Source organism: Telmatherina bonti (assembly GCF_933228915.1).
Source record: "Telmatherina bonti genome assembly, chromosome: 21".
Classification (NCBI taxonomy): domain Eukaryota; kingdom Metazoa; phylum Chordata; class Actinopteri; order Atheriniformes; family Telmatherinidae; genus Telmatherina; species Telmatherina bonti.
Genome location: NC_136630.1, coordinates 142,325 through 165,061, shown reverse-complemented (window position 1 = coordinate 165,061; position 22,737 = coordinate 142,325).

Here is a 22,737-nt window from a genome sequence, read left to right as displayed (position 1 = left end):
CTGAACATGTGTACTACTGGTGTATATATTTACTGTAATACTGCTGAACATGTGTACTACTGGTGTATATGTTTACTGTGTAGTACTGCTGAACATGTGTACTACTGGTGTATATATTTACTGTAATACTGCTGAACATGTGTACTACTGGTGTTTATATTTACTGTAATACTGCTGAACATGTGTACTACTGGTGTATATATTTACTGTAATACTACTGAACATGTGTACTACTGGTGTATATATTTACTGTAATACTGCTGAACATGTGTACTACTGGTGTATATATTTACTGTGTAGTACTACTGAACATGTGTACTACTGGTGTATATATTTACTGTGTAATACTACTGAACATGTGTACTACTGGTGTATATATTTACTGTGTAGTACTACTGAACATGTGTACTACTGGTGTATATATTTACTGTGTAATACTACTGAACATGTGTACTACTGGTGTATATATTTACTGTGTAGTACTACTGAACATGTGTACTACTGGTGTATATATTTACTGTGTAGTACTGCTGAACATGTGTACTACTGGTGTATATATTTACTGTAATACTGCTGAACATGTGTACTACTGGTGTTTATATTTACTGTAATACTGCTGAACATGTCTACTACTGGTGTATATGTTTACTGTGTAATACTGCTGAACATGTGTACTACTGGTGTATATATTTACTGTAATACTGCTGAACATGTGTACTACTGGTGTATATATTTACTGTGTAGTACTACTGAACATGTGTACTACTGGTGTATATATTTACTGTGTAATACTACTGAACATGTGTACTACTGGTGTATATATTTACTGTGTAGTACTACTGAACATGTGTACTACTGGTGTATATGTTTACTGTGTAGTACTGCTGAACATGTGTACTACTGGTGTATATATTTACTGTAATACTGCTGAACATGTGTACTACTGGTGTTTATATTTACTGTAATACTGCTGAACATGTGTACTACTGGTGTATATATTTACTGTAATACTGCTGAACATGTGTACTACTGGTGTATATATTTACTGTAATACTGCTGAACATGTGTACTACTGGTGTATATATTTACTGTAATACTACTGAACATGTGTACTACTGGTGTATATATTTACTGTGTAATACTGCTGAACATGTGTACTACTGGTGTATATATTTACTGTAATACTACTGAACATGTGTACTACTGGTGTATATATTTACTGTAATACTGCTGAACATGTGTACTACTGGTGTATATATTTACTGTGTAATACTGCTGAACATGTGTACTACTGGTGTATATATTTACTGTGTAATACTGCTGAACATGTGTACTACTGGTGTATATATTTACTGTGTAATACTGCTGAACATGTGTACTACTGGTGTATATATTTACTGTAATACTACTGAACATGTGTACTACTGGTGTATATATTTACTGTGTAATACTGCTGAACATGTGTACTACTGGTGTATATATTTACTGTGTAAAACTGCTGAACATGTGTACTACTGGTGTATATATTTACTGTGTAATACTGCTGAACATGTGTACTACTGGTGTATATATTTACTGTGTAATACTACTGAACATGTGTACTATTGGTGTATATATTTACTGTAATACTGCTGAACATGTGTACTACTGGTGTATATATTTACTGTGTAGTACTACTGAACATGTGTACTACTGGTGTATATATTTACTGTGTAATACTACTGAACATGTGTACTACTGGTGTATATATTTACTGTGTAGTACTACTGAACATGTGTACTACTGGTGTATATGTTTACTGTGTAGTACTGCTGAACATGTGTACTACTGGTGCATATATTTACTGTAATACTGCTGAACATGTGTACTACTGGTGTTTATATTTACTGTAATACTGCTGAACATGTGTACTACTGGTGTATATATTTACTGTAATACAACTGAACATGTGTACTACTGGTGTATATATTTACTGTAATACTGCTGAACATGTGTACTACTGGTGTATATATTTACTGTGTAGTACTACTGAACATGTGTACTACTGGTGTATATATTTACTGTGTAATACTACTGAACATGTGTACTACTGGTGTATATATTTACTGTGTAGTACTACTGAACATGTGTACTACTGGTGTATATATTTACTGTAATACTGCTGAACATGTGTACTACTGGTGTATATATTTACTGTAATACTACTGAACATGTGTACTACTGGTGTATATATTTACTGTAATACTGCTGAACATGTGTACTACTGGTGTATATATTTACTGTGTAGTACTACTGAACATGTGTACTACTGGTGTATATATTTACTGTGTAATACTACTGAACATGTGTACTACTGGTGTATATATTTACTGTGTAGTACTACTGAACATGTGTACTACTGGTGTATATATTTACTGTGTAGTACTGCTGAACATGTGTACTACTGGTGTATATATTTACTGTAATACTGCTGAACATGTGTACTACTGGTGTTTATATTTACTGTAATACTGCTGAACATGTGTACTACTGGTGTATATATTTACTGTAATACTGCTGAACATGTGTACTACTGGTGTATATATTTACTGTAATACTGCTGAACATGTGTACCACTGGTGTATATATTTACTTTAATACTGCTTAACATGTGTACTACTGGTGTATATATTTACTGTAATACTGCTGAACATGTGTACTACTGGTGTATATATTTACTGTGTAATACTGCTGAACATGTGTACTACTGGTGTATATATTTACTGTAATACTACTGAACATGTGTACTACTGGTGAATATATTTACTGCGTAATACTGCTGAACATGTGTACTACTGGTGTATATATTTACTGTAATACTACTGAACATGTGTACTACTGGTGTATATATTTACTGTGTAGTACTGCTGAACATGTGTACTACTGGTGTATATATTTACTGTAATACTGCTGAACATGTGTACTACTGGTGTTTATATTTACTGTAATACTGCTGAACATGTCTACTACTGGTGTATATGTTTACTGTGTAATACTGCTGAACATGTGTACTACTGGTGTATATATTTACTGTAATACTGCTGAACATGTGTACTACTGGTGTATATATTTACTGTGTAATACTACTGAACATGTGTACTACTGGTGTATATATTTACTGTGTAGTACTACTGAACATGTGTACTACTGGTGTATATGTTTACTGTGTAGTACTGCTGAACATGTGTACTACTGGTGTATATATTTACTGTGTAGTACTACTGAACATGTGTACTACTGGTGTATATATTTACTGTGTAATACTACTGAACATGTGTACTACTGGTGTATATATTTACTGTGTAGTACTACTGAACATGTGTACTACTGGTGTATATGTTTACTGTGTAGTACTGCTGAACATGTGTACTACTGGTGTATATATTTACTGTAATACTGCTGAACATGTGTACTACTGGTGTATATATTTACTGTGTAGTACTACTGAACATGTGTACTACTGGTGTATATATTTACTGTAATACTGCTGAACATGTGTACTACTGGTGTTTATATTTACTGTAATACTGCTGAACATGTGTACTACTGGTGTATATATTTACTGTAATACAACTGAACATGTGTACTACTGGTGTATATATTTACTGTGTAGTACTGCTGAACATGTGTACTACTGGTGTATATATTTACTGTAATACTGCTGAACATGTGTACTACTGGTGTTTATATTTACTGTAATACTGCTGAACATGTCTACTACTGGTGTATATGTTTACTGTGTAATACTGCTGAACATGTGTACTACTGGTGTATATATTTACTGTAATACTGCTGAACATGTGTACTACTGGTGTATATATTTACTGTGTAATACTACTGAACATGTGTACTACTGGTGTATATATTTACTGTGTAGTACTACTGAACATGTGTACTACTGGTGTATATGTTTACTGTGTAGTACTGCTGAACATGTGTACTACTGGTGTATATATTTACTGTGTAGTACTACTGAACATGTGTACTACTGGTGTATATATTTACTGTGTAATACTACTGAACATGTGTACTACTGGTGTATATATTTACTGTGTAGTACTACTGAACATGTGTACTACTGGTGTATATGTTTACTGTGTAGTACTGCTGAACATGTGTACTACTGGTGTATATATTTACTGTAATACTGCTGAACATGTGTACTACTGGTGTATATATTTACTGTGTAGTACTACTGAACATGTGTACTACTGGTGTATATATTTACTGTAATACTGCTGAACATGTGTACTACTGGTGTTTATATTTACTGTAATACTGCTGAACATGTGTACTACTGGTGTATATATTTACTGTAATACAACTGAACATGTGTACTACTGGTGTATATATTTACTGTAATACTGCTGAACATGTGTACTACTGGTGTATATATTTACTGTGTAGTACTACTGAACATGTGTACTACTGGTGTATATATTTACTGTGTAATACTACTGAACATGTGTACTACTGGTGTATATATTTACTGTGTAGTACTACTGAACATGTGTACTACTGGTGTATATATTTACTGTAATACTACTGAACATGTGTACTACTGGTGTATATATTTACTGTGTAGTACTACTGAACATGTGTACTACTGGTGTATATATTTACTGTGTAGTACTGCTGAACATGTGTACTACTGGTGTATATATTTACTGTAATACTGCTGAACATGTGTACTACTGGTGTTTATATTTACTGTAATACTGCTGAACATGTGTACTACTGGTGTATATGTTTACTGTGTAATACTGCTGAACATGTGTACTACTGGTGTATATATTTACTGTAATACTGCTGAACATGTGTACTACTGGTGTATATATTTACTGTAATACTGCTGAACATGTGTACTACTGGTGTATATATTTACTGTAATACTGCTGAACATGTGTACTACTGGTGTTTATATTTACTGTAATACTGCTGAACATGTGTACTACTGGTGTATATATTTACTGTAATACTACTGAACATGTGTACTACTGGTGTATATATTTACTGTAATACTGCTGAACATGTGTACTACTGGTGTATATATTTACTGTGTAGTACTACTGAACATGTGTACTACTGGTGTATATATTTACTGTGTAATACTACTGAACATGTGTACTACTGGTGTATATATTTACTGTGTAGTACTACTGAACATGTGTACTACTGGTGTATATATTTACTGTGTAGTACTGCTGAACATGTGTACTACTGGTGTATATATTTACTGTAATACTGCTGAACATGTGTACTACTGGTGTTTATATTTACTGTAATACTGCTGAACATGTGTACTACTGGTGTATATATTTACTGTAATACTGCTGAACATGTGTACTACTGGTGTATATATTTACTGTAATACTGCTGAACATGTGTACTACTGGTGTATATATTTACTTTAATACTGCTTAACATGTGTACTACTGGTGTATATATTTACTGTAATACTGCTGAACATGTGTACTACTGGTGTATATATTTACTGTGTAATACTGCTGAACATGTGTACTACTGGTGTATATATTTACTGTAATACTACTGAACATGTGTACTACTGGTGAATATATTTACTGCGTAATACTGCTGAACATGTGTACTACTGGTGTATATATTTACTGTAATACTACTGAACATGTGTACTACTGGTGTATATATTTACTGTGTAGTACTGCTGAACATGTGTACTACTGGTGTATATATTTACTGTAATACTGCTGAACATGTGTACTACTGGTGTTTATATTTACTGTAATACTGCTGAACATGTCTACTACTGGTGTATATGTTTACTGTGTAATACTGCTGAACATGTGTACTACTGGTGTATATATTTACTGTAATACTGCTGAACATGTGTACTACTGGTGTATATATTTACTGTGTAATACTACTGAACATGTGTACTACTGGTGTATATATTTACTGTGTAGTACTACTGAACATGTGTACTACTGGTGTATATGTTTACTGTGTAGTACTGCTGAACATGTGTACTACAGGTGTATATATTTACTGTAATACTGCTGAACATGTGTACTACTGGTGTATATGTTTACTGTGTAGTACTGCTGAACATGTGTACTACTGGTGTATATATTTACTGTAATACTGCTGAACATGTGTACTACTGGTGTTTATATTTACTGTAATACTGCTGAACATGTGTACTACTGGTGTATATATTTACTGTAATACTGCTGAACATGTGTACTACTGGTGTATATGTTTACTGTAATACTGCTGAACATGTGTACTACTGGTGTATATATTTACTGTGTAGTACTACTGAACATGTGTACTACTGGTGTATATATTTACTGTGTAATACTACTGAACATGTGTACTACTGGTGTATATATTTACTGTGTAGTACTACTGAACATGTGTACTACTGGTGTATATATTTACTGTGTAATACTACTGAACATGTGTACTACTGGTGTATATATTTACTGTGTAGTACTACTGAACATGTGTACTACTGGTGTATATATTTACTGTGTAGTACTGCTGAACATGTGTACTACTGGTGTATATATTTACTGTAATACTGCTGAACATGTGTACTACTGGTGTATATATTTACTTTAATACTGCTTAACATGTGTACTACTGGTGTATATATTTACTGTAATACTGCTGAACATGTGTACTACTGGTGTATATATTTACTGTGTAATACTGCTGAACATGTGTACTACTGGTGTATATATTTACTGTAATACTACTGAACATGTGTACTACTGGTGAATATATTTACTGCGTAATACTGCTGAACATGTGTACTACTGGTGTATATATTTACTGTAATACTACTGAACATGTGTACTACTGGTGTATATATTTACTGTGTAGTACTGCTGAACATGTGTACTACTGGTGTATATATTTACTGTAATACTGCTGAACATGTGTACTACTGGTGTTTATATTTACTGTAATACTGCTGAACATGTCTACTACTGGTGTATATGTTTACTGTGTAATACTGCTGAACATGTGTACTACTGGTGTATATATTTACTGTAATACTGCTGAACATGTGTACTACTGGTGTATATATTTACTGTGTAATACTACTGAACATGTGTACTACTGGTGTATATATTTACTGTGTAGTACTACTGAACATGTGTACTACTGGTGTATATGTTTACTGTGTAGTACTGCTGAACATGTGTACTACAGGTGTATATATTTACTGTAATACTGCTGAACATGTGTACTACTGGTGTATATGTTTACTGTGTAGTACTGCTGAACATGTGTACTACTGGTGTATATATTTACTGTAATACTGCTGAACATGTGTACTACTGGTGTTTATATTTACTGTAATACTGCTGAACATGTGTACTACTGGTGTATATATTTACTGTAATACTGCTGAACATGTGTACTACTGGTGTATATGTTTACTGTAATACTGCTGAACATGTGTACTACTGGTGTATATATTTACTGTGTAGTACTACTGAACATGTGTACTACTGGTGTATATATTTACTGTGTAATACTACTGAACATGTGTACTACTGGTGTATATATTTACTGTGTAGTACTACTGAACATGTGTACTACTGGTGTATATATTTACTGTGTAATACTACTGAACATGTGTACTACTGGTGTATATATTTACTGTGTAGTACTACTGAACATGTGTACTACTGGTGTATATATTTACTGTGTAGTACTGCTGAACATGTGTACTACTGGTGTATATATTTACTGTAATACTGCTGAACATGTGTACTACTGGTGTTTATATTTACTGTAATACTGCTGAACATGTCTACTACTGGTGTATATGTTTACTGTGTAATACTGCTGAACATGTGTACTACTGGTGTATATATTTACTGTAATACTGCTGAACATGTGTACTACTGGTGTATATATTTACTGTAATACTGCTGAACATGTGTACTACTGGTGTATATATTTACTGTGTAGTACTACTGAACATGTGTACTACTGGTGTATATATTTACTGTGTAATACTACTGAACATGTGTACTACTGGTGTATATATTTACTGTGTAGTACTACTGAACATGTGTACTACTGGTGTATATGTTTACTGTGTAGTACTGCTGAACATGTGTACTACTGGTGTATATATTTACTGTAATACTGCTGAACATGTGTACTACTGGTGTTTATATTTACTGTAATACTGCTGAACATGTGTACTACTGGTGTATATATTTACTGTAATACAACTGAACATGTGTACTACTGGTGTATATATTTACTGTAATACTGCTGAACATGTGTACTACTGGTGTATATATTTACTGTGTAGTACTACTGAACATGTGTACTACTGGTGTATATATTTACTGTGTAATACTACTGAACATGTGTACTACTGGTGTATATATTTACTGTGTAGTACTACTGAACATGTGTACTACTGGTGTATATATTTACTGTAATACTACTGAACATGTGTACTACTGGTGTATATATTTACTGTGTAGTACTACTGAACATGTGTACTACTGGTGTATATATTTACTGTGTAGTACTGCTGAACATGTGTACTACTGGTGTATATATTTACTGTAATACTGCTGAACATGTGTACTACTGGTGTTTATATTTACTGTAATACTGCTGAACATGTGTACTACTGGTGTATATGTTTACTGTGTAATACTGCTGAACATGTGTACTACTGGTGTATATATTTACTGTAATACTGCTGAACATGTGTACTACTGGTGTATATATTTACTGTAATACTGCTGAACATGTGTACTACTGGTGTATATATTTACTGTAATACTGCTGAACATGTGTACTACTGGTGTATATATTTACTGTAATACTGCTTAACATGTGTACTACTGGTGTATATATTTACTGTAATACTGCTGAACATGTGTACTACTGGTGTATATATTTACTGTAATACTGCTGAACATGTGTACTACTGGTGTATATATTTACTGTAATACTACTGAACATGTGTACTACTGGTGAATATATTTACTGCGTAATACTGCTGAACATGTGTATTACTGGTGTATATATTTACTGTAATACTACTGAACATGTGTACTACTGGTGTATATATTTACTGTGTAATACTGCTGAACATGTGTACTACTGGTGTATATATTTACTGTAATACTACTGAACATGTGTACTACTGGTGTATATATTTACTGTGTAATACTACTGAACATGTGTACTACTGGTGTATATATACTACTGTAATACTGCTGAACATGTGTACTACTTGTGTATATATTTACTGTAATACTACTGACCATGTGTACTACTGGTGTATATATTTACTGTAATACAACTGAACATGTGTACTACTGGTGTATATATTTACTGTAATACTGCTGAACATGTGTACTACTGGTGTATATATTTACTGTGTAGTACTACTGAACATGTGTACTACTGGTGTATATATTTACTGTGTAATACTACTGAACATGTGTACTACTGGTGTATATATTTACTGTGTAGTACTACTGAACATGTGTACTACTGGTGTATATATTTACTGTAATACTACTGAACATGTGTACTACTGGTGTATATATTTACTGTGTAGTACTACTGAACATGTGTACTACTGGTGTATATATTTACTGTGTAGTACTGCTGAACATGTGTACTACTGGTGTATATATTTACTGTAATACTGCTGAACATGTGTACTACTGGTGTTTATATTTACTGTAATACTGCTGAACATGTGTACTACTGGTGTATATGTTTACTGTGTAATACTGCTGAACATGTGTACTACTGGTGTATATATTTACTGTAATACTGCTGAACATGTGTACTACTGGTGTATATATTTACTGTAATACTGCTGAACATGTGTACTACTGGTGTATATATTTACTGTAATACTGCTGAACATGTGTACTACTGGTGTATATATTTACTGTAATACTGCTTAACATGTGTACTACTGGTGTATATATTTACTGTAATACTGCTGAACATGTGTACTACTGGTGTATATATTTACTGTAATACTGCTGAACATGTGTACTACTGGTGTATATATTTACTGTAATACTACTGAACATGTGTACTACTGGTGAACATATTTACTGCGTAATACTGCTGAACATGTGTATTACTGGTGTATATATTTACTGTAATACTACTGAACATGTGTACTACTGGTGTATATATTTACTGTGTAATACTGCTGAACATGTGTACTACTGGTGTATATATTTACTGTAATACTACTGAACATGTGTACTACTGGTGTATATATTTACTGTGTAATACTACTGAACATGTGTACTACTGGTGTATATATACTACTGTAATACTGCTGAACATGTGTACTACTTGTGTATATATTTACTGTAATACTACTGACCATGTGTACTACTGGTGTATATATTTACTGTAATACAACTGACCATGTGTACTACTGGTGTATATATTTACTGTGTAGTACTGCTGAACATGTGTACTACTGGTGTATATATTTACTGTAATACTACTGAACATGTGTACTACTGGTGTATATATTTACTGTAATACTGCTGAACATGTGTACTACTGGTGTATATATTTACTGTAATACTGCTGAACATGTGTACTACTGGTGTATATATTTACTGTAATACTGCTGAACATGTGTACTACTGGTGTATATATTTACTGTAATACTGCTGAACATGTGTACTACTGGTGTATATATTTACTGTGTAATACTGCTGAACATGTGTACTACTGGTGTATATATTTACTGTAATACTACTGAACATGTGTACTACTGGTGAATATATTTACTGTAATACTGCTGAACATGTGTACTACTGGTGTATATATTTACTGTAATACTGCTGAACATGTGTACTACTGGTGTATATATTTACTGTAATACTGCTGAACATGTGTACTACTGGTGTATATATTTACTGTGTAATACTGCTGAACATGTGTACTACTGGTGTATATATTTACTGTAATACTACTGAACATGTGTACTACTGGTGAATATATTTACTGCGTAATACTGCTGAACATGTGTACTACTGGTGTATATATTTACTGTAATACTACTGAACATGTGTACTACTGGTGTATATATTTACTGTGTAAAACTACTGAACATGTGTACTACTGGTGTATATATTTACTGTGTAATACTGCTGAACATGTGTACTACTGGTGTATATATTTACTGTAATACTACTGAACATGTGTACTACTGGTGAATATATTTACTGTAATACTGCTGAACATGTGTACTACTGGTGTATATATTTACTGTAATACTGCTGAACATGTGTACTACTGGTGCATATATTTACTGTAATACTACTGAACATGTGTACTACTGGTGAATATATTTACTGCGTAATACTGCTGAACATGTGTACTACTGGTGTATATATTTACTGTAATACTGCTGAACATGTGTACTACTGGTGTATATATTTACTGTGTAATACTACTGAACATGTGTACTACTGGTGTATATATTTACTGTAATACTACTGAACATGTGTACTACTGGTGTATATATTTACTGTGTAATACTGCTGAACATGTGTACTACTGGTGTATATATTTACTGTAATACTACTGAACATGTGTACTACTGGTGTATATATTTACTGTTATACTACTGACCATGTGTACTACTGGTGTATATATTTACTGTAATAATACTGAACATGTGTACTACTGGTGTATATATTTACTGTGTAATACTGCTGAACATGTGTACTACTGGTGTATATATTTACTGTAATACTGCTGAACATGTGTACTACTGGTGTATAAATTTACTGTAATACTGCTGAACATGTGTACTACTGGTGTATATATTTACTGTAATACTACTGAACACGTGTACTACTGGTGTATATATTTACTGTGTAGTACTACTGAACATGTGTACTACTGGTGTATATATTTACTGTGTAGTACTGCTGAACATGTGTACTACTGGTGTATATATTTACTGTAATAAGGCTGAACATGTGTACTACTGGTGTATATATTTACTGTGTAGTACTACTGAACATGTGTACTACTGGTGTATATATTTACTGTGTAATACTACTGAACATGTGTACTACTGGTGTATATATTTACTGTGTAGTACTACTGAACATGTGTACTACTGGTGTATATGTTTACTGTGTAGTACTGCTGAACATGTGTACTACTGGTGTATATATTTACTGTAATACTGCTGAACATGTGTACTACTGGTGTTTATATTTACTGTAATACTGCTGAACATGTGTACTACTGGTGTATATATTTACTGTAATACTACTGAACATGTGTACTACTGGTGTATATATTTACTGTAATACTGCTGAACATGTGTTCTACTGGTGTATATATTTACTGTGTAGTACTACTGAACATGTGTACTACTGGTGTATATATTTACTGTGTAATACTACTGAACATGTGTACTACTGGTGTATATATTTACTGTGTAGTACTACTGAACATGTGTACTACTGGTGTATATATTTACTGTGTAGTACTGCTGAACATGTGTACTACTGGTGTATATATTTACTGTAATACTGCTGAACATGTGTACTACTGGTGTTTATATTTACTGTAATACTGCTGAACATGTGTACTACTGGTGTATATGTTTACTGTGTAATACTGCTGAACATGTGTACTACTGGTGTATATATTTACTGTGTAATACTACTGAACATGTGTACTACTGGTGTATATATTTACTGTGTAGTACTACTGAACATGTGTACTACTGGTGTATATGTTTACTGTGTAGTACTGCTGAACATGTGTACTACTGGTGTATATATTTACTGTAATACTGCTGAACATGTGTACTACTGGTGTTTATATTTACTGTAATACTGCTGAACATGTGTACTACTGGTGTATATATTTACTGTAATACTACTGAACATGTGTACTACTGGTGTATATATTTACTGTAATACTGCTGAACATGTGTTCTACTGGTGTATATATTTACTGTGTAGTACTACTGAACATGTGTACTACTGGTGTATATATTTACTGTGTAATACTACTGAACATGTGTACTACTGGTGTATATATTTACTGTGTAGTACTACTGAACATGTGTACTACTGGTGTATATATTTACTGTGTAGTACTGCTGAACATGTGTACTACTGGTGTATATATTTACTGTAATACTGCTGAACATGTGTACTACTGGTGTTTATATTTACTGTAATACTGCTGAACATGTGTACTACTGGTGTATATGTTTACTGTGTAATACTGCTGAACATGTGTACTACTGGTGTATATATTTACTGTAATACTGCTGAACATGTGTACTACTGGTGTATATATTTACTGTAATACTGCTGAACATGTGTACTACTGGTGTATATATTTACTGTAATACTGCTGAACATGTGTACTACTGGTGTATATATTTACTGTAATACTGCTTAACATGTGTACTACTGGTGTATATATTTACTGTAATACTGCTGAACATGTGTACTACTGGTGTATATATTTACTGTGTAATACTGCTGAACATGTGTACTACTGGTGTATATATTTACTGTAATACTACTGAACATGTGTACTACTGGTGAATATATTTACTGCGTAATACTGCTGAACATGTGTACTACTGGTGTATATATTTACTGTAATACTACTGAACATGTGTACTACTGGTGTATATATTTACTGTGTAGTACTGCTGAACATGTGTACTACTGGTGTATATATTTACTGTAATACTGCTGAACATGTGTACTACTGGTGTTTATATTTACTGTAATACTGCTGAACATGTCTACTACTGGTGTATATGTTTACTGTGTAATACTGCTGAACATGTGTACTACTGGTGTATATATTTACTGTAATACTGCTGAACATGTGTACTACTGGTGTATATATTTACTGTAATACTGCTGAACATGTGTACTACTGGTGTATATATTTACTGTGTAGTACTACTGAACATGTGTACTACTGGTGTATATATTTACTGTGTAATACTACTGAACATGTGTACTACTGGTGTATATATTTACTGTGTAGTACTGCTGAACATGTGTACTACTGGTGTATATATTTACTGTAATACTGCTGAACATGTGTACTACTGGTGTTTATATTTACTGTAATACTGCTGAACATGTGTACTACTGGTGTATATGTTTACTGTGTAATACTGCTGAACATGTGTACTACTGGTGTATATATTTACTGTGTAATACTACTGAACATGTGTACTACTGGTGTATATATTTACTGTGTAGTACTACTGAACATGTGTACTACTGGTGTATATGTTTACTGTGTAGTACTGCTGAACATGTGTACTACTGGTGTATATATTTACTGTAATACTGCTGAACATGTGTACTACTGGTGTTTATATTTACTGTAATACTGCTGAACATGTGTACTACTGGTGTATATATTTACTGTAATACTACTGAACATGTGTACTACTGGTGTATATATTTACTGTAATACTGCTGAACATGTGTTCTACTGGTGTATATATTTACTGTGTAATACTACTGAACATGTGTACTACTGGTGTATATATTTACTGTGTAATACTACTGAACATGTGTACTACTGGTGTATATATTTACTGTGTAGTACTACTGAACATGTGTACTACTGGTGTATATATTTACTGTGTAGTACTGCTGAACATGTGTACTACTGGTGTATATATTTACTGTAATACTGCTGAACATGTGTACTACTGGTGTTTATATTTACTGTAATACTGCTGAACATGTGTACTACTGGTGTATATGTTTACTGTGTAATACTGCTGAACATGTGTACTACTGGTGTATATATTTACTGTAATACTGCTGAACATGTGTACTACTGGTGTATATATTTACTGTAATACTGCTGAACATGTGTACTACTGGTGTATATATTTACTGTAATACTGCTGAACATGTGTACTACTGGTGTATATATTTACTGTAATACTGCTTAACATGTGTACTACTGGTGTATATATTTACTGTAATACTGCTGAACATGTGTACTACTGGTGTATATATTTACTGTGTAATACTGCTGAACATGTGTACTACTGGTGTATATATTTACTGTAATACTACTGAACATGTGTACTACTGGTGAATATATTTACTGCGTAATACTGCTGAACATGTGTACTACTGGTGTATATATTTACTGTAATACTACTGAACATGTGTACTACTGGTGTATATATTTACTGTGTAGTACTGCTGAACATGTGTACTACTGGTGTATATATTTACTGTAATACTGCTGAACATGTGTACTACTGGTGTTTATATTTACTGTAATACTGCTGAACATGTCTACTACTGGTGTATATGTTTACTGTGTAATACTGCTGAACATGTGTACTACTGGTGTATATATTTACTGTAATACTGCTGAACATGTGTACTACTGGTGTATATATTTACTGTAATACTGCTGAACATGTGTACTACTGGTGTATATATTTACTGTGTAGTACTACTGAACATGTGTACTACTGGTGTATATATTTACTGTGTAATACTACTGAACATGTGTACTACTGGTGTATATATTTACTGTGTAGTACTACTGAACATGTGTACTACTGGTGTATATGTTTACTGTGTAGTACTGCTGAACATGTGTACTACTGGTGTATATATTTACTGTAATACTGCTGAACATGTGTACTACTGGTGTTTATATTTACTGTAATACTGCTGAACATGTGTACTACTGGTGTATATATTTACTGTAATACTACTGAACATGTGTACTACTGGTGTATATATTTACTGTAATACTGCTGAACATGTGTACTACTGGTGTATATATTTACTGTGTAGTACTACTGAACATGTGTACTACTGGTGTATATATTTACTGTGTAATACTACTGAACATGTGTACTACTGGTGTATATATTTACTGTGTAGTACTACTGAACATGTGTACTACTGGTGTATATATTTACTGTGTAATACTACTGAACATGTGTACTACTGGTGTATATATTTACTGTGTAGTACTACTGAACATGTGTACTACTGGTGTATATATTTACTGTGTAGTACTGCTGAACATGTGTACTACTGGTGTATATATTTACTGTAATACTGCTGAACATGTGTACTACTGGTGTTTATATTTACTGTAATACTGCTGAACATGTCTACTACTGGTGTATATATTTACTGTGTAGTACTACTGAACATGTGTACTACTGGTGTATATATTTACTGTGTAGTACTGCTGAACATGTGTACTACTGGTGTATATATTTACTGTAATACTGCTGAACATGTGTACTACTGGTGTTTATATTTACTGTAATACTGCTGAACATGTCTACTACTGGTGTATATGTTTACTGTGTAATACTGCTGAACATGTGTACTACTGGTGTATATATTTACTGTAATACTGCTGAACATGTGTACTACTGGTGTATATATTTACTGTGTAGTACTACTGAACATGTGTACTACTGGTGTATATATTTACTGTGTAATACTACTGAACATGTGTACTACTGGTGTATATATTTACTGTGTAGTACTACTGAACATGTGTACTACTGGTGTATATGTTTACTGTGTAGTACTGCTGAACATGTGTACTACTGGTGTATATATTTACTGTAATACTGCTGAACATGTGTACTACTGGTGTTTATATTTACTGTAATACTGCTGAACATGTGTACTACTGGTGTATATATTTACTGTAATACAACTGAACATGTGTACTACTGGTTTATATATTTACTGTAATACTGCTGAACATGTGTACTACTGGTGTATATATTTACTGTGTAGTACTACTGAACATGTGTACTACTGGTGTATATATTTACTGTGTAATACTACTGAACATGTGTACTACTGGTGTATATATTTACTGTGTAGTACTACTGAACATGTGTACTACTGGTGTATATATTTACTGTAATACTACTGAACATGTGTACTACTGGTGTATATATTTACTGTGTAGTACTACTGAACATGTGTACTACTGGTGTATATATTTACTGTGTAGTACTGCTGAACATGTGTACTACTGGTGTATATATTTACTGTAATACTGCTGAACATGTGTACTACTGGTGTTTATATTTACTGTAATACTGCTGAACATGTGTACTACTGGTGTATATGTTTACTGTGTAATACTACTGAACATGTGTACTACTGGTGTATATATTTACTGTAATACTGCTGAACATGTGTACTACTGGTGTATATATTTACTGTAATACTGCTGAACATGTGTACTACTGGTGTATATATTTACTGTAATACTACTGAACATGTGTACTACTGGTGTATATATTTACTGTAATACTGCTTAACATGTGTACTACTGGTGTATATATTTACTGTAATACTGCTGAACATGTGTACTACTGGTGTATATATTTACTGTAATACTGCTGAACATGTGTACTACTGGTGTATATATTTACTGTAATACTACTGAACATGTGTACTACTGGTGAATATATTTACTGCGTAATACTGCTGAACATGTGTATTACTGGTGTATATATTTACTGTAATACTACTGAACATGTGTACTACTGGTGTATATATTTACTGTGTAATACTGCTGAACATGTGTACTACTGGTGTATATATTTACTGTAATACTACTGAACATGTGTACTACTGGTGTTTATATTTACTGTGTAATACTACTGAACATGTGTACTACTGGTGTATATATACTACTGTAATACTGCTGAACATGTGTACTACTTGTGTATATATTTACTGTAATACTACTGACCATGTGTACTACTGGTGTATATATTTACTGTAATACAACTGACCATGTGTACTACTGGTGTATATATTTACTGTGTAGTACTGCTGAACATGTGTACTACTGGTGTATATATTTACTGTAATACTGCTGAACATGTGTACTACTGGTGTTTATATTTACTGTAATACTGCTGAACATGTGTACTACTGGTGTATATATTTACTGTAATACTGCTGAACATGTGTACTACTGGTGTATATATTTACTGTAATACTGCTGAACATGTGTACTACTGGTGTATATATTTACTGTGTAATACTGCTGAACATGTGTACTACTGGTGTATATATTTACTGTAATACTACTGAACATGTGTACTACTGGTGAATATATTTACTGTAATACTGCTGAACATGTGTACTACTGGTGTATATATTTACTGTAATACTGCTGAACATGTGTACTACTGGTGTATATATTTACTGTAATACTGCTGAACATGTGTACTACTGGTGTATATATTTACTGTGTAATACTGCTGAACATGTGTACTACTGGTGTATATATTTACTGTAATACTACTGAACATGTGTACTACTGGTGAATATATTTACTGCGTAATACTGCTGAACATGTGTACTACTGGTGTATATATTTACTGTAATACTACTGAACATGTGTACTACTGGTGTATATATTTACTGTGTAAAACTACTGAACATGTGTACTACTGGTGTATATATTTACTGTGTAATACTGCTGAACATGTGTACTACTGGTGTATATATTTACTGTAATACTACTGAACATGTGTACTACTGGTGAATATATTTACTGTAATACTGCTGAACATGTGTACTACTGGTGTATATATTTACTGTAATACTGCTGAACATGTGTACTACTGGTGCATATATTTACTGTAATACTACTGAACATGTGTACTACTGGTGAATATATTTACTGCGTAATACTGCTGAACATGTGTACTACTGGTGTATATATTTACTGTAATACTGCTGAACATGTGTACTACTGGTGTATATATTTACTGTGTAATACTACTGAACATGTGTACTACTGGTGTATATATTTACTGTAATACTACTGAACATGTGTACTACTGGTTTATATATTTACTGTAATACTGCTGAACATGTGTACTACTGGTGTATATATTTACTGTGTAGTACTACTGAACATGTGTACTACTGGTGTATATATTTACTGTGTAATACTACTGAACATGTGTACTACTGGTGTATATATTTACTGTAATAATACTGAACATGTGTACTACTGGTGTATATATTTACTGTGTAATACTGCTGAACATGTGTACTACTGGTGTATATATTTACTGTAATACTGCTGAACATGTGTACTACTGGTGTATATATTTACTGCAATACTACTGAACATGTGTACTACTGGTGTATATATTTACTGTAATACTGTTGAACATGTGTACTACTGGTGTATAAATTTACTGTAATACTGCTGAACATGTGTACTACTGGTGTATATATTTACTGTAATACTACTGAACACGTGTACTACTGGTGTATATATTTACTGTGTAGTACTACTGAACATGTGTACTACTGGTGTATATATTTACTGTGTAGTACTGCTGAACATGTGTACTACTGGTGTATATATTTACTGTAATACTGCTGAACATGTGTACTACTGGTGTTTATATTTACTGTAATACTGCTGAACATGTCTACTACTGGTGTATATGTTTACTGTGTAATACTGCTGAACATGTGTACTACTGGTGTATATATTTACTGTAAGACTGCTGAACATGTGTACTACTGGTGTATATATTTACTGTAATACTGCTGAACATGTGTACTCCTGGTGTATATATTTACTGTGTAGTACTACTGAACATGTGTACTACTGGTGTATATATTTACTGTGTAATACTACTGAACATGTGTACTACTGGTGTATATATTTACTGTGTAGTACTACTGAACATGTGTACTACTGGTGTATATGTTTACTGTGTAGTACTGCTGAACATGTGTACTACTGGTGTATATATTTACTGTAATACTGCTGAACATGTGTACTACTGGTGTTTATATTTACTGTAATACTGCTGAACATGTGTACTACTGGTGTATATATTTACTGTAATACTACTGAACATGTGTACTATTGGTGTATATATTTACTGTAATACTGCTGAACATGTGTACTACTGGTGTATATATTTACTGTGTAGTACTACTGAACATGTGTACTACTGGTGTATATATTTACTGTGTAATACTACTGAACATGTGTACTACTGGTGTATATATTTACTGTGTAGTACTACTGAACATGTGTACTACTGGTGTATATATTTAATGTGTAATACTACTGAACATGTGTACTACTGGTGTATATATTTACTGTGTAGTACTACTGAACATGTGTACTACTGGTGTATATATTTACTGTGTAGTACTGCTGAACATGTGTACTACTGGTGTATATATTTACTGTAATACTGCTGAACATGTGTACTACTGGTGTTTATATTTACTGTAATACTGCTGAACATGTGTACTACTGGTGTATATATTTACTGTAATACTGCTGAACATGTGTACTACTGGTGTATATATTTACTGTAATACTGCTTAACATGTGTACTACTGGTGTATATATTTACTGTAATACTGCTGAACATGTGTACTACTGGTGTATATATTTACTGTGTAATACTGCTGAACATGTGTACTACTGGTGTATATATTTACTGTAATACTACTGAACATGTGTACCACTGGTGAATATATTTACTGTAATACTGCTGAACATGTGTACTACTGGTGTATATGTTTACTGTGTAATACTGCTGAACATGTGTACTACTGGTGTATATATTTACTGTAATACTGCTGAACATGTGTACTACTGGTGTATATATTTACTGTAATACTGCTGAACATGTGTACTACTGGTGTATATGTTTACTGTGTAATACTGCTGAACATGTGTACTACTGGTGTATATATTTACTGTAATACTGCTGAACATGTGTACTACTGGTGTATATATTTACTGTAATACTGCTGAACATGTGTACTACTGGTGTATATATTTACTGTAATACTGCTGAACATGTGTACTACTGGTGTATATATTTACTGTAATACTGCTTAACATGTGTACTACTGGTGTATATATTTACTGTAATACTGCTGAACATGTGTACTACTGGTGTATATATTTACTGTGTAATACTGCTGAACATGTGTACTACTGGTGTATATATTTACTGTAATACTACTGAACATGTGTACCACTGGTGAATATATTTACTGCAATACTGCTGAACATGTGTACTACTGGTGTATATATTTACTGTAATACTACTGAACATGTGTACTACTGGTGTATATATTTACTGTAATACTGCTGAACATGTGTACTACTGGTGTATATATTTACTGCGTAATACTGCTGAACATGTGTACTACTGGTGTATATATTTACTGTAATACTACTGAACATGTGTACTACTGGTGTATATATTTACTGTGTAATACTGCTGAACATGTGTACTACTGGTGTATATATTTACTGTAATACTACTGAACATGTGTACTACTGGTGTATATATTTACTGTGTAATACTACTGAACATGTGTACTACTGGTGTATATATACTACTGTAATACTGCTGAACATGTGTACTACTTGTGTATATATTTACTGTAATACTACTGAACATGTGTACTACTGGTGTATATATTTACTGTGTAATACTGCTGAACATGTGTACTACTGGTGTATATATTTACTGTAATACTACTGAACATGTGTACTACTGGTGAATATATTTACTGTAATACTGCTGAACAGGTGTACTACTGGTGTATATATTTACTGTAATACTGCTGAACATGTGTACTACTGGTGTATATATTTACTGTGTAGTACTACTGAACATGTGTACTACTGGTGTATATATTTACTGTAATACTACTGAACATGTGTACTACTGGTGTATATATTTACTGTGTAGTACTACTGAACATGTGTACTACTGGTGTATATATTTACTGTGTAGTACTGCTGAACATGTGTACTACTGGTGTATATATTTACTGTAATACTGCTGAACATGTGTACTACTGGTGTTTATATTTACTGTAATACTGCTGAACATGTGTACTACTGGTGTATATGTTTACTGTGTAATACTGCTGAACATGTGTACTACTGGTGTATATATTTACTGTAATACTGCTGAACATGTGTACTACTGGTGTATATATTTACTGTAATACTGCTGAACATGTGTACTACTGGTGTATATATTTACTGTAATACTGCTGAACATGTGTACTACTGGTGTATATATTTACTGTAATACTGCTTAACATGTGTACTACTGGTGTATATATTTACTGTAATACTGCTGAACATGTGTACTACTGGTGTATATATTTACTGTAATACTGCTGAACATGTGTACTACTGGTGTATATATTTACTGTAATACTACTGAACATGTGTACTACTGGTGTATATATTTACTGTGTAAAACTACTGAACATGTGTACTACTGGTGTATATATTTACTGTGTAATACTGCTGAACATGTGTACTACTGGTGTATATATTTACTGTAATACTACTGAACATGTGTACTACTGGTGAATATATTTACTGTAATACTGCTGAACATGTGTACTACTGGTGTATATATTTACTGTAATACTGCTGAACATGTGTACTACTGGTGCATATATTTACTGTAATACTACTGAACATGTGTACTACTGGTGAATATATTTACTGCGTAATACTGCTGAACATGTGTACTACTGGTGTATATATTTACTGTAATACTGCTGAACATGTGTACTACTGGTGTATATATTTACTGTAATACTACTG